The sequence below is a fragment of the Oryzias melastigma genome, linkage group LG14, assembly GCF_002922805.2.
Source record: "Oryzias melastigma strain HK-1 linkage group LG14, ASM292280v2, whole genome shotgun sequence".
In the NCBI taxonomy this organism is placed as follows: domain Eukaryota; kingdom Metazoa; phylum Chordata; class Actinopteri; order Beloniformes; family Adrianichthyidae; genus Oryzias; species Oryzias melastigma.
Genome location: NC_050525.1, coordinates 5222114 through 5231896, shown reverse-complemented (window position 1 = coordinate 5231896; position 9783 = coordinate 5222114). Strand labels below are relative to the sequence as shown.

Sequence of the window (9783 nt, the reverse complement as noted above, 5' to 3'; positions counted from 1 at the left end):
TGTGTCATAGTAGTGCAACTACAGGAAAATTAGCAACAATGGAGGTCATCCAGCAGCTCGTCTTTTTCTTGCTTTATTTTTGGTACATCATATATAACAGGAATTAATGTTTGAAAGAAAATTGCTGGCGGCTAAAAAGAATACCCCCATAAAGAAGAAAACAGAAATGCTAGCTTAGCGCTAGCTTAGCGCTAGCTTAGTGCTAGCTTAGTGCTTTCTAATGTCTTCATCACTTTCTGCCAATCTACAGGCATCTATAGTGACTCCGCCCCAACCGTCCAAATCTATTTTTCTATAGACCTACAACCGATGGGGGGGCTCAAAGGAAACGGGTCAGAACTGTTTAATGGGTCCATTTTACTTTAGAAGCGCTTAAAATACCGGACCGCTTACTGGAAACGAGGCTTTGCTGATGATTTCTGGATCCAACATGGCAAAACCAAAAAAAAAAAAATAGCGTCTAAATTGATTTAATTCATTTAGAACTGTAATTATGTCATTTTCTATGGGTCGAACTCAGTCCAGTTCTCACATACAGTCAATGTTCTGGACCCACATTCATGAACAGGTGTTTTGTATTGGTCAGGCTGTGTTACGTTTGGGTTGCGATGCATCCCCTCATCCTTATGACTCTTTCTGAGAGATCCACACGTGGATCAGAGTTGTGCTTCCTGCTCTGCTCAGTTTTTCTTTTTTCAGATCTACAGAATTGTCGTATAATTCATATGAGTGGTCACTTTTATACAGAACATTTTAATAAACCAAAGCCACCATTAGGAAAATTGATGCTCCACTGCAGGCCCACACCAGCTCTGGCCTCACATTAAAGAGTATTAGTGTTTTAAAAGGACATCAAAGCCAAACAGCACTTTCTGTAATCAAAGACTGCTCTATTAAAGTGGAGTGAGAGGATGTCCTGTATGTGCCCCAAAATGTCTGCTCCCTGCTTGGCTGCTGTTTACCACAGTGCTGAGTCTGAACAAAGGCAGGAAAGATGCAGAAGCAGGAGGACCCGTGAAGGTCACCAGATGTGCGGGGAATAGCCGACACAAATGCAGCATCTTTGATTCAGAATCCATAATATGTTGGTGTGCAACAACAACACGTTTCCTTTGGAAAAAGTTTGAGTTCCGTGCTGCTTTTCTGAACCGGCGGATCAGCGTTTAGCAAGAGACTTTCCAAAGGTTAAGGAGAGTTCAAGTCAAACCTTCCTCCTCGCACTGGCCTGGAATATGAAGTCCAGTGAGCGAACAGGCCTCTTTTTGTGCGCTGTGCTCTCTGCAGCCCTGACTTCCCTTTTATTTAATCCTCCTCATGACTGACTGCGCACTCTTTAAACTCCCAGTAACCTTTCCCCTCTGCAGACTTCTCCATTTCCAGATTCTTATCGTGGCTGAACTGCTGGTAACCTCTTGATTTCCTCTGATTGCTGAAGCAGCGGCAAACATGAAGGAAGGAGGCACGAGTTTAAGAGGAGGTCAAGGTGTAAAACTCTACTGTTTGTCTGTGGTTTCTCTCTTTGATTTCCTGACCTTAGTGGGAGTCCAAAAGGATGTGAGCTGTGCACAGCAGGCCGCCGTGGCTCGACTCTGAGCCAAGGACACCCAACTCCCACAGCAGACATTCGAGAGAGAAACTATTTCCTGACATTAAGGATGCTTATTATCTAACAAACAACTTAATGGCTGCACTTAACGTGCTCAGCCAAGAGTTTATCTACATGCAAACGCATGAACCATTTTAAACACCAACCACCCTTTAGCATGGTCGGCTGACTTCGCCGCTGCTGAGAGACGCCCTTGCTTTGTTTCTTCTCGTGGAGGCCTCCACTTGTCGCATGTTGTCATGGTAATTAGTGTGAAAATAAACTCACAGATGTTGGATCGCCCTCTCCTCATACAAATGTTTGAATCCTGAGCACAGTTTGACCTGGAATGAAATGCAAACACACCATTTGATTAGCATTTTATGGCTCTTGTGACTGTAGTGTAATAAAGGCAGCACACGCGTTCCTGCAGCACCTTAACTGGTGCAGCGGCTGAAAGAGTCAAACGAGGCAAAGACATTAAAAAGGCTGAGCTGAACACCTGGGGAAACTCCTGCAGTGTGAAAGGAGGTCAGAAGCGTTTATTTTCCCGACCTTACGCCGGTCCTCCCGCTGGGGCCCGTGCTTCTAAAGTCTCACCTCTTTGTGAAGTCTTTCTCTTAACCCTGGGGGTCGTGACCTTTTGCCCCACCTGCCTTGCTCTGACCTGGCTGATCCTGTTTCCCGGGGCAGGATCAACTGTTGGCCTGCAGCTGTGGCCCCCACCCCCCCATGTATCAGCCCTAACAGAATAACACCCCGCCCACTCCCTGGTTTCCATCAGAAGTTATGTTGGTGTTATCAGATTTTACCAAGTAAGAGTTAAAAAAAAAAAGGATGGGGTAAGGTTCTCACCAAAACATAACATTTTTAACATACTCTAAGTTTTCAAGAAAACACTATTAGCATCAATAGCAGACAGAACTGCTAACAGAAAACACCTTTTGTGACTAAACAACATCAGTAAAAAGTGATTGTTTTGAGAATCTATCAATCAAACATTTCTAACATTTTAGGTGGGGCCAACGAGCAACACATGCTCTTTTAGAGGCATCTGATTGGCCAGTTTACAATGTGACTAACTTGCGATAAAGAAATATAACTGAGTAACAGCTCTTTATTTTTTAATAGAATTCTATGGGATTTTGGCTTCTTGGGACCAGCGGGGATTCCATTGACTGTATAAGTATGAACTGGACTGAGCAACCCCTCCCTTCTTGTGGTCCAAACAGGAAGTACCTGCTGGTTGCAAAAAGGCCAAAGTCCCATAGACTTCCATTGAGAAATAGCCAGTTATTTCTCAGTCATTTTATCTCTCAGAATGACCATTCATGCTCTGATGTTTTATTCTTAACTCGCTCTTTCTAATTTGAATTTTTCTTAAACAAATATTTTCTTCATCGCAAGTTATTCAAGCTATAAACTGACCAATTAGATGCCTCAGTAAAATCATGTGGCTCCCAATCAACATTTGATTGACAGCTTTTCCCGAGCAGCTTTCAGTGACTTTGAACAGGCCAGAACAAGCTCACTCATGATTGGTGACAATAGCTCCTCAAAAACGTGACTCAGACCGACTCGGACTAATCGCTGTCGACGCGTTGCAATTGGTTTCAACATGGCGGTAGACGGACCAGGAAGTGACGGCGAAGGCTCTTGAATTAAGAAATCCTCAGAAATGCAAGTAAAGTTGAATTTTTTTTATATGTTTAAATTTTTCTTGATTGAGGTTCTGTGCAAATGGAATGCAGCTTATCTGACTGAATTTACTGTTTTAAAAGCTGTAAAATGGTTCTCAGAGATCCTCAAAAGAAATCTGTTTCAACTGCATCCTGAAGTCAGTTTGTTCCTTAAGAATATGTGAGATTCCGTCAACAGCAAGAAATACAGCTTTGGATTCCCAGCATGCCTCCGGCTGTCACCACCTGATGCGTGAATCTCCACAAACTGCAAGTGATCCTGATTTTCTAAAACAAATTTGGGTTTGTTAACATCTGCTGGTATGTTCAGGTACTCCGTCATTGTCCTAACTGTATGCTTCCTGACTCATGGTTATATCAACACATTCTGCTACCTGAGGAGGAGAGCAGACACATGTGAGGAAGATGATTGTTGTCTTCATCCAAAAGAGCATTTAGGATCTCAGTGAGTCTCAGGTTTTTGTATCGGCATGATGCAACTGCTGCAACGAAACACTCACCCACAGGACCAGAAATGTTACTGCCATCTAGTGTTTGACTGTGTTATTACAGAGTTAAAGACCTTTGAGCTATTGCCATCATAGCTGCAAAAACCAACAAAGCTTTTACGATTTCAACATCACAGAAGAGAAGTGTGAAGACATACAGAGATCAAAATATTACCTCAAACACGATTTGAATTCATACAACAATAGTAGTCAAATGTCAGGATCTTATTCATGTCTGGAATAACACAGTGCAGGTTCACGAGTGTGTTACATTTTTCTCACCAGATTCTTGAAACAAAGCAAGGAAAGTTCTGTTAGTGTTTGTTCTGTAGAGATGTTTTCAGTAAAAGATTTTGGATGTATTTATTGAAGATTGACTCTAATGAAAATTGTGTTTTTGGTGTTTAAGAGGTTCATGTGATGCTTTTCTGATTATGAAGGACATACATAAAGAAAATTAACCTAAAAACAGCTTTTCTAAATATTTCTTTATTGAAATCATTGTGAATCTAAAGATGAAAAAAATGCACTATTTTCCATTTCAAAAAGATAGTATTGTGACAGAAAATAAACTGGATGAGCCACAAGCTCCTTCCTCCGCTCCATTCTGATGCATCCCCTGGCAGACAAATAATGTCTTTGTTTTCCTTGTCTAAGCTGAATCTTTGTTGCACCGAATGCTATGCTAGAGCAGGGGTGCACAAGGGGCAAAAATCCAAAACACACCTTAGGTCAAAGGTCAAACAGGATAAACATTTATTAAACAACTCAAAACTAAATGTTTAAAACTTTAAAACCATGACTTTTGACATATTTATGAACTACATGTAGATAAATAGCATTACTTGTGATAATGCTGTGAGCTGAATTTGGTTGTTGAAGATGCTGAAATTAATAGCTAAACACGCTGAAGCTGATAGCCAGCAAAGATATCAGCTAAATGCCAAATTTACCAAACAAACTATATTAAAAAAACTAGGTTAGCCAAAACTGCTAGCATGTAGCTGAAAAAAATAGCTGAATTTTAAAAACTGGAAAAAACGCCTAAATTAACCAAAATAGCTAGCATGTAAATATTAGCTTAAAGAATTTATTTTTATATACATATTATCAATGTTTGACTCTCCATAAAAATATATTTTGTCAAAATTATACAAGTTAGAAATAAGCACAAGATAACATCAGGCCATTAATAACAATGAATAAAATGATCTGGAGGGCCGGATAGAATCACACGGAGGGCCGGATCCGACCCCCGGGCCTTGACTTTGACACACGTGCGCTAGAGGCTGCGGGGCAGTAAGCTAGCAGGAAGCTAAAGGAGTCATGGGAAATAAGCAAGGCTTACTTCGGCATCCAAGAGTCCCTCAAAGAACTCAGAGTTGACCCTTTGTCCCAGCTAAAAACGGTCCAATCATAATTAAAAGACACTGGTAACACTTTGACAATAAATCAAAAGATGATCATTAAACATGTCAGTAAAACAAAACCCTTCACTCTTCTGAATTCAAGAAGCTGCATTTTCAAATTCACTCATAAAAGCTATTACCAACCAGTAAGATCTAAACAAGAATTTCAGCTCTGAGTAGTGCTGGGTGATATGGAAAAAGAGAAATGGGACGATAGACACTTTTCTATCGCCCACACGATACATTTAGTTTTTTTTTGGAAAAATTGTTTGCAATGCATTGTAGTCTATAATCACTTATGTGGTTCGTGTAGTTTTTCACAAAGACTTCTGGGAAATTTCTAGTGCACTCAATTTTTGAATTTTTCTACTTTTGTTGTAGTGTGACCTTTTTAAAGTTATAAAACCACTGTTTTTGTGTATACTTGAGCGCTGGAAGCTCAACGCTAACGCTAGCTGATTGGCGATTATTGATGACATCATCGATGAATATTTGAGACACTATTTTTTCACGCCTCTCCGTTTGGAGGGAAAAATGAAGGAGAAGGGAAGAATTCTGATTGGGCCAAAGTTTCTTCAGAAAATTCACCTCTGAGTTGTGGGCGGGACTGTTGGCACCACTTATTTCCCATAATCCCTTTGTTTACCCTTTCTCCTGCTAGTTTACAGCCCCTCACAACCCCAACTTAACCTTAGCGGTGTGACAAAAATGGCATCAACATCATTTCTATGCAGCCGTACAGTTTGGATCCAGATTTCAGCTCAGATGAAGAAAACAAAGACGTTCATGAGGATGGATCAAAATGTAGCAAAGCAAGAAGACTTTGACTCGTTCTGCATATTATCTAACTCACTACAATCTTTTCAAACTGCACTGATTTATCTGATCTGGTTTAAAGAATTTGAATAAAGAAATACCAAGAAGTGCAATTTTAATCTGAATTTTCTTGTTAGATTTGCTCCATCATGAGGAAAACGCCACAAGAACGTGTTCAAACACCATTTTCAACGTGGCCGCTGCTCCTGCTGTCATTAACACCAGTCAGAGTTTGTTTTGTTTAAGTAAAAAAATCTGTGATTTCAGTGTTGGAGCCCCCCCACCACCATGGAGTGACGGATCGATGAAAGAGTGACAGCGATGAGGAAGCACAGAGGGATTCGGGATTTACATCATCCTCTGACACGCTCATATAAACACTAGGAATGATAGAGAGACGACAGTCCGTCAAGGACACCAGTTCTGGTTTGGCCGTTGAAAGTTGAAAGATTTGTCGTCTTCCCGTCTTTCTGGTATCAGAGCGGAGCATGCAGCCTTTGTGAATTATTTAGTTTATTGACCTCTGCAGGGATTTAATGTGAAGGTCATTTCCTGCTGGCACACTGAGAGCCGGCGGGGTCCTCAGGTGACACGGCCAAGGTCGCCCGTCTCCCTCCAGTTAATAATATATTTGTCACACGGGGGGTGTGCCCCCCCCCCAACGCTCTGCCTTCCACTTGATTAGTGCAACCAATAAGGACTGCCAAAGATAATAAAGCAGACATTGGCTTAAGGAGATGTGTCAAACCCCCCCTCCCCACACACAGACACACAAATTGAGAGCCAACACCCCCCCCCATCACGCCTCTGTTCTTGTTTTATTGTTTCCAGGATGAAGGTTAAAGGGAGATGCTGAACAGACAGAACAGCCTGAGGGGCCGTGGAGGGCCTGGCTGCAGCAGCCCTGCACCCCGTCCCGCTCCAGACTCCTACACAGAGCCACCAGAGGAGGAACCAGAGGGGTCAGCGGCTTCAAACAGCTGATGAGGAAGGGAGGGCAGGAGAGAGCCACAGGTTCCTGACGCGTCTGTCACTGATAATGATCACAGTGGAGCTCCGATTAGTGCCGTCGCTTAGCTGAGACAAAATGGCGGAGGATGACAGAGGAGAACACCTCAGTGGAGAGTCTGAGAGGATGTTAGCAGGAGTCCAGCTCTGACCAGGACGGCTGAGGAGGGTCTGCACTGGGTCCTCTTTTTTCCTGGAATGATGAATGCAGGATGGATCCACCACTGAGATGGAAACTGCTGTTGACAGAGCGACTGCCATGAAAAAAACAAACTATAATTTGTTCAGCGTCAGCTAAATTTCAAACCAAATGAACTCCAAGTCCTTTTAAAGATCCACTCCAATAAAAAATGTATTATTGGTGTTTTAACATGTTTTTTTGTGGCATTTTTCTGATAAAGAAAATTAAGTTCAAAGTTACATTTCTGAGTATTTTTTTTTTTTATTGAACTTGTTATCAGGAGAAGATGAAGAAATGCAGTTTAAGAAAGAGTGAGAGGTTAAGGTTGTGAGCAACGAGAATATCACCAGAGATGACATGCTAGCACCATTCATTCCTAAAAAAGGAAAAAAAGTCAGATCTGTCTTCATGGTGTTAAAAAACTACTACAAGAAAACTATACAAAATCTTTGAAATGTATGCAAAGTAAAAATGCAATATCACTGATAAAAATGTTGGAAAAAACTTAAATTACTCTAAGAGCTAAAATAAAAGGCCTTGTGTGGATGTGTGTGAGAGAGAGTTTGTGTTTTTTTAAATATTTTTATATTCATGTATTTTTTAGTATTATTTTTATTTCCTGTAAAGTCGAGTCATTGTTGATGAAAACATGTTTGGCAAAACAATTGCAAATAAAGACTTATTGTTGTTCTCCAGATTGGAATAGTATAGATGCCTGTTTACTGCTGTGTTACAAAATGTACAGATCTGGAAAAACCAGAATGAGACTTTTCAATAGTAAATTATTACTGTCAGCTGATAAAGGAGAACTTCTAGAAAACATTTTAATTAGATCTGAGTCAGTTTACTCTCAATAGTGAACATTTAGGCTGATCTTGTAGTCCATTCAAAGTCAATGACAGCTTTAGACTTCACACTATTTCCATGTTTTTTAGCAGGACCACCAACATTTTTATTTTATGGAGGATGATGGTGGTATTTGTATGTGTGTTAGACCGCAGACCGCATGTGTGATATGAAAGACCACCTGCTCGCTGTCGTATTTGTGCCCACGACCTTCTGGGTGGCTGGCTGGGATCCACTTGTAGAACTGGAGCTCCCGACCGGCGTCGACCGTGCTGTTCCCAGTCGGATCAGACCGCGTCACACTGATCCGGGTCCGGACCGGCCCGTATACAACCGACGCTAGCGTTCTACGGCAATGTCCACTACCCACCGATGCATTTATAAACACAGACCGAGGAGTCTGACAGTTTGTGTAAATGTTAGTCTGTGTGTAGTCAGAGGTGGGACCAAGTCATTGTTTTGCAAGTCCGAGTCAAGTCCCAAGTCTTTGTCCTCAAGTCCGAGTCAAGTCCCAAGTCAAAAGCACTCAAGTCTCAAGTCGAGTCACAAGTCCTACTATTAATGTTTCAAGTCATTTCAAGTCATTTAATAAACAATGTGATATTAGTTACACAGATCATGTGTGCTTTCATGAACTGTATTTTGCAAGCATTTTAGCTAAATTCCCACTGAGTTGATGCATCTCCACTTCAAAAATCCAAAATAATTTCTCTAAAACAAAAACCCTGTTAACCACATTTGAAATGAGGTTAGATGGAGACAGCAGGGAACCAGGGTAGTCTGGATATTTAAGGGGTCATACCATGATTTTCTTAAGCCTTTCAGAGTGAACTATATCCATATATATGATCATATATTACCTTTGGAACACTAAAAAACACATTTATGAAATACTACCAGTTATTTTCTTTAGTTTTTGTCCTACCCGGAAGTAAAACAACTCGATTCCTGAGGCTCCGCCTGCTGCTGCGTGTGGCTGCCGCCCATTTGATTTCATTCTAGAGCCAGCGGTGTGTATTTGATTTTCCCTCAAAAATAAATATAAATTTTTTTCAAAGATGGATGCACATGCCATATATCTGCCCTTAGTAGGCCCAGCCATCGCTACACTGCTTCACAACAAAAATACAGTTGACGTCTGTCCCAATGGGGGGGGTCCTAAAGGAGTCCCACATCTAAAGTAACAAACTGTTTGAGCTGGAATTTATTCAAGACAGGACACAACTGGAAGATATAAGATATTCTGAATCTAAAATGAAAGTTTTTTGCTGATCATCATTAGCTCTGTGGAGAAATTGGGTGTTGGTGTTAGACTGGGGGCGGAGCTACCAGAGGATACTCTTCCTGAAAGGGGCGGTCTCACTCTGTGGCATCAGATCTTGAGGACCCGCTCATTTTCGTGGGTATGGGAGGGGCTGCTGCTAAGACCGCAGTTTGTAGAGGATTACTCAGAAATGCATGAATGAATCAAAATACCACTTTGGAGTTCTTTATGTGAGGAATGAACATTAAAATACACATAAAAGCTCAAAAAGTTGGTTTTTCATGGTATGGTCCCTTTGAATCCCCTCACTACAGACCAGTGATGTGCACTTAAGCTTGTGGGTGATGAGGTACTGACTCTATTAGTCTGATTTATAAACCAGTATATTTATCAACTTGTGATTCTGTTTCATTTCAGCATGTTTTTTATAAACAGAGCGGATAAAAGAAGAAGAACTGAGGAAGAACGTAAAATGCAGAGTGGTTT

General features: G+C 41.2%; 1 long non-coding RNA gene across 1 annotated transcript in view; it reads right to left on the bottom strand.

Annotated features, from left to right (window-relative positions):
- The window catches only part of LOC112138051, a 60419-nt gene that overhangs the window by 49560 nt on the left and 1076 nt on the right, over positions 1-9783 (bottom strand). The window contains exon 2 of the long non-coding RNA XR_002917699.2: positions 1874-1929. This is a non-coding gene — a long non-coding RNA (uncharacterized LOC112138051). The remainder of the gene's footprint in view (positions 1-1873; positions 1930-9783) is intronic.